The sequence below is a fragment of the Arachis hypogaea genome, chromosome 6, assembly GCF_003086295.3.
Source record: "Arachis hypogaea cultivar Tifrunner chromosome 6, arahy.Tifrunner.gnm2.J5K5, whole genome shotgun sequence".
Classification (NCBI taxonomy): Eukaryota; Viridiplantae; Streptophyta; class Magnoliopsida; order Fabales; family Fabaceae; genus Arachis; species Arachis hypogaea.
Window position 1 is genome coordinate 14842586 of NC_092041.1, and position 5747 is coordinate 14848332.

Genomic DNA, 5747 nt, shown 5'->3' on the forward strand with positions numbered 1-5747 from the left:
AGTGGATTTATGCATCAATTACTTACTCATGTAAACCCTAGTAGCTAGTCTAGTATAAATAGGATAATTTACTATTGTATTAGACATCTTTGGTCTCAGTTTTGTTTTATTCTTCATCTTAGGAGGCTATTGATCACATTTTAGGGGGCTGGCCATTTGGCCATGCCTGAACCTTTCACTTATGTATTTTCAACGGTGGAGTTTCTACACACCATAGATTAAGGGTGTGGAGCTCTGCTGTACCTCAAGTTTCAATACAATTACTATTATTTTCTATTCAATTCTCTTTTATTCTTATTCCAAGATCTACGTTGCACTTCAACTTGATGAATGTGATGATCCATGACACTCATCATCATTCTCACCTATGAACGCGCGTGACTGACAACCACTTCCGTTCTACTTTAGGCAGGGCGCATATCTCTTAGATTCCCCAACAGAATCTTCGTGGTATAAGCTAGATAGATGGCGGCATTCATGGGAATCCGAAAAGTCTAACCTTGTCTATGGTATTCCGAGTAGGATTCCGGAAATCCGGAAAGTCTAACCTTGTCTGTGGTATTCCGAGTAGGATTCTGGTATTGAATGACTGTGACGAGCTTCAAACTCTTGAAGGCTGGGCGTCAGTGACAGACGCAAAAGAATCAAGGGATTCTATTCCAACATGATTGAGAACCGACAGATGATTAGCCGTGCTGTGACAGAGCATTTAGACCATTTTCACTGAGAGGATGGGATGTAGCCATCGAAAAGGGTGATGCCTCCAGACGATTAGCCATGCAGTGACAGCGCATAGGACCATTTTCCTCAGAGGATTAAAAGTAGCCATTGACGACAGTGATGCCCTACATACAGCTTGCCATGGAAAGGAGTAAGAAGAAATTGGATGAATGTAATAAGAAAGTAGAGATTCGAGAGGATTCTAGCATCTCCACACGCCTATCTGAAATCCCCACCATTAATTTACATAAGTATTTCTATCCTATTTTATTTTCTGTTTATTATTAATTAATTTTCAAAATCCATAACCATTTAATCTACCTAACTGAGATTTACAAGGTGACCATAGCTTGCTTCATACCAATAATCTCTGTGGGATCGACCCTTACTCACGTAAGGTATTACTTGGATGACCCAGTACACGTGCTGGTTAAGTTGAACGGAGTTGTGTCCACACATAGCAAAGAGCCATTATAATGATTCCATACAACAACAAAGAATACTACATTGATGTGATCATAATTTCGTCCACCAGCAACCGATCTAAAGTTACTGTGGATCAGGCCATCATGATTCATAGCATCATGATTGGAGAGGAAGTAGAAGTTCATGAAGTCATCTCCAATGAAATCTACAAAATAGCCGAAAAGCCCTCCACCATGGCAAGGCTAGCTTTTCCTCACCTTTTTGCCATCTTTGTTACTCAGCTGGAGTTATCATAGAAGGAGACATCTCCATTGAAGAGGATAAGCCCATCACCAAGAAGAGGATGGAGCAAGCAAGAGAGACCCTCCACGGATCTCAAGAGATGCATGAGGAAGCTCATCATCAAGAAATCCCTGAGATGCCTCAAGGGATGCACTTTCCTCCCAACAACTATTGGGAACAACTCAACACTTCCTTAGAAGATTTGAGCTACAATGTGGAACAATTAAGGGTGGAACATCATGAGCACTCCATCATTCTCCATGATATAAGAGAAGATCAAAGAGCAATGAGGGAGGAGCAACAAAGGCAAGGAAGGGACATAGAAGAGCTTAAGGACATTGTTGGTCCTTCAAGAAGAAGACGCCACTAAGGTGGATTCATTCCTTGTTCTTACTTTTTGCTGTTCAGTTTTTATATTATATGTTTATCTATGTTTTGTGTCTCTACTTCATGATCATTAGTGTTTAGTAACTATGTCTTAAAGTTATGAATAATTCCATTAATCCTTCACCTTTCTTAAATGAAAAATGTTTTTAATTCAAAAGAACAAGAAGTACATAAATTTCGAATTTATCCTTGAATTTAATTTAATTATATTGATGTGGTGACAATACTTTTTGTTTTCTGAATGAATGCTTGAACAGTGCATATTTTTGATCTTGTTGTTTATGAATGTTAAAACTGTTGGCTCTTGAAAGAATGATAAATAAAGAGAAATGTTATTGACAATCTGAAAAATCATGAAATTGATTCTTGAAGTAAGAAAAAGCAGTGAAAAAGAAAAAGCTTGAGAAAAAAAAAGTGGCGAAAAAAAATTAGAAAGAAAGAAAGAAAAAGCAAGCAGAAAAAGCCAATAGCCCTTAAAACCAAAAGGCAAGGGTAAAGAGGATCCAAGGCTTTGAGCATCAATGGATAGGAGGGCCCAAGGAAATAAAATCCAGGCCTAAGCGGCTAAACTAAGCTATCCCTAACCATGTGCTTGTGGCATGCAGGTCCAAGTGAAAAGCTTGAGACTGAGTGGTTAAAGTCATGATCCAAAGCAAAAGAGTGTGCTTAAGAGCTCTGGACACCACTAACTGGGGACTTTAGCAAAGCTAAGTCACAATCTGAAAAGGTTCACCCAGTCATGTGTCTGTGGCATTTATGTATCCGGTGGTAATACTGGAAAACAAAGTGCTTAGGGCCACGGCCAAGACTCATAAGTAGCTGTGTTCAAGAATCAACATACTTAACTAGGAGGATCAATAACACTATCCGAAATTCTAAGTTCCTAGAGAAGCTAATCATTCTAAACTTCAAAGGAAAACGTGGGATGCCAAAACTGTTCAGAAACAAAAAGCTATAAGTCCCACTCATCTAATTATAATTAATATTCATTGATATTCTGAAATTTATAGTACATTCTCTTCTTTTTATCCTAATTGATTTTCAGTTGCTTGAGGACAAGCAACAATTTAAGTTTGGTGTTGTGATGAGCGGATAATTTATACGCTTTTTGGCATTATTTTTAGGTAGTTTTTAGTAAATGAGCGGATAATTTTGTCGTGTCCTGAGATGATTCCGGATGCATCCTCTTTGGTAAATGTGATTGCTGGGATGTCTGGTGCCTCCTTTTTGTCTTCGACATGGTATACTTCTTTGAGGTGTCGCTTGCGGGATGATTTGGAGATTCCTCCTCCAGCAAATCCACCGTGTATCATGTGGACATGTCTTTCCGGTGTGCGGGGTGATCGTTCAGATCGTCCGACATCTTCATCCCTTCTTCTTTTTCTTGGTTCTTCGTCCCTATTGGCCAGGAACCGATCTAGTTTTCCTTTCCTTACTAGTTTCTCTATGACGTTTTTCAAGTCAAAGCATTCGTTGGTGGAATGTCCTCGGATTCGGTGATACTCACAGTATTCGTTCCGATTTCCTCCTCCCCTTTTGCCTTTGAGTGGCTGAGCTGGGGGTATTTTTTCCGTATGGCAGACCTCTTTGTAAACATCTACCAAGGATACCCTAAGAGGGGTGTAGTTATGATATTTTTTATTTTCTCCCCAGAGCGATCTTCCTTCTTCTTGGATTCTTTATCTTTATCTCGGTAGGCGGACCCGGACCTCAAGGTTTCCCCAAGTCAAGAATTTTTCTCCATGTTAATGTACTTCTGCGCCCGTTCTTGTACTTCGTCCAGGGATGCTGGGGACTTCTTTGATATAGATTGGCTAAATGGTCCTTCTCGTAGGCCGTTTGTGAGGCCCATGATGGCAGCTTCTGTTGGTAGACTTTGTATGTCCATGCATACTTTGTTGAATCTTTCCATGTAGTTACAAAGACTCTCCCGATCTCCTTGCTTGATTCCTAGTAGGCTGGGTGCGTGTTTGGTTTTGTCCTTTTGTATGGAAAATCTGGCTAGGAACTTTTTGGCCAGGTCATCAAAACTCGAGATGGATTTTGGAGGTAGGTTGTCGAACCATCTAATGGCTGTCTTGGTAAGAGTTGTCGGAAAGGCTTTGCAGCGAACTGCATCTGAGGCGTCAGTGAGGTACATCCTACTTCTGAAATTGCTGAGATGGTGGTTGGGGTCCGAGGTGCCATCGTACAGAGTCATATCCAGAAGTTTTGAAATCTTTGGGAATTTTGGTTTTCATGATTTTCCTGGTGAACGGATCTTGATCCTTGCGAGAGCTATCCTCTGGAGCAGATTGAGTAGCTTTAGTTTTGAGATCGGCCTCGAGTTTTAGAATCTTATCTTCTAATTCTCGGCGTCGCCTTATCTCCCGACGTAAATCCTCTTCTTTTTCGCGTTGATGTTGAGCTTCTTTCTCGAGTTGCTTTAATCGTTCTTGAAGCGCCTCCATCACTTTTGGATTTGGTGAATTTTTGTTCTGTTGAGCTCCGGAGCATTTTTGAGTATAGCATCCGCGTTCTTGTGTGGCGTTCTATCTTCTAAACCTGAATCGTGGTCGTTGTCATGGCGTCCGCCATGGTGATGGGATGACTTCCAGGTTCCCTGGCAACGGCGCCAATGTTCCGAGGGTTACCTGAAACTGTAGGTCGATCTCGGTCGAGATCTTCTGTGTTGGTCGGAGCCGACGCGTCCGGTAGGTGTATAGCTGCCGAAGCTGGTGTGCCCGACTTGTGGGACTGAAAGTGCTGCTGAAAGTGTTGCTGATCCTTCGTCCCCGGAGGGTGGGGGTATCTGCAAGGGACTCCGATGCTTAAGTTAGCAAGGGTATTAAGCAGGTATTGAGTAGAATCAGAGAATGAGTTATACCTGGGTGCTTGATGAGCAGATATTTTATACGCTTTTTGGGGGTAATTTCATGTAGATTTTAGCATGTTTTAATTAGTTTTTAGTATAATATTATTAGTTTTTAGGCAAAAATCATATTTCTGGACTTTACTATGAGTTTGTGTGTTTTTCTGTGATTTCAGGTATTTTTTGGCTGAAATTGAGGGAGCTAAGAAAAAATCTGAGTTAGGCTGAAAAAGGACTGCTGATGCTGTTGGATCCTGACCTCACTGCACTCGGAATGGAGTTTTTGGAGCTACAGGAGTCCAATTGACACGCTCTCAATTGGGTTGGAAAGTAGACATCCAGGGCTTTCCAGCAATATATAATAGTCCATACTTGGCGTGAATATAGACGACGTAAACTGGCGTTCAACGCCAGTTTCATGCTGCTGTCTGGCGTCCAGCGCCAGAAACAGGTTACAAGTTGGAGTTCAGCGCCCAAAACACGTTACAACCTGGCGTTCAACTCCAGAAATAGCCCAAGCACGTGAGAAGCAGTCTCAGCCCCAGCACACACCAAGTGGGCCCCAGAAGTGGATTTCTGCACCAATTATCTTAGTTTATTCATTTTCTGTAAACCTAGGTTACTAGTTTACTATTTAAACAACTTTTAGAGATTTAATTGGGACCTAATGACATTTTCAGATCTGAATTTTATACACTTTGATGGCATGAGTCTCTAAACTCCATTGTTGGGGGTGAGGAGCTCTGCAGCGTCTCAATGAATTAATGCAATTGTTTCTATTTCATTCAAACGTGTGTGTGTTCCTATCTAAGATGTTCATTCGCGCTTAATTGTGAAGGAGGTGATGATCCGTGACACTCATCACCTTCCTCAATCCATGAACGTGTGCCTGACAAACACCTCCGTTCTACATCAGATTGAATGAGTATCTCTTAGCTTCCTTAATCAGAATCTTCGTGGTATAAGCTAGAACTGATGGCGGCCACTCTTGAAAATCCGGAAAGTCTAAACCTTGTCTGTGGTATTCCGAGTAGGATTCAAGGATTGAATGGGTATGACGAGCTTCAAACTCGTGATTGCT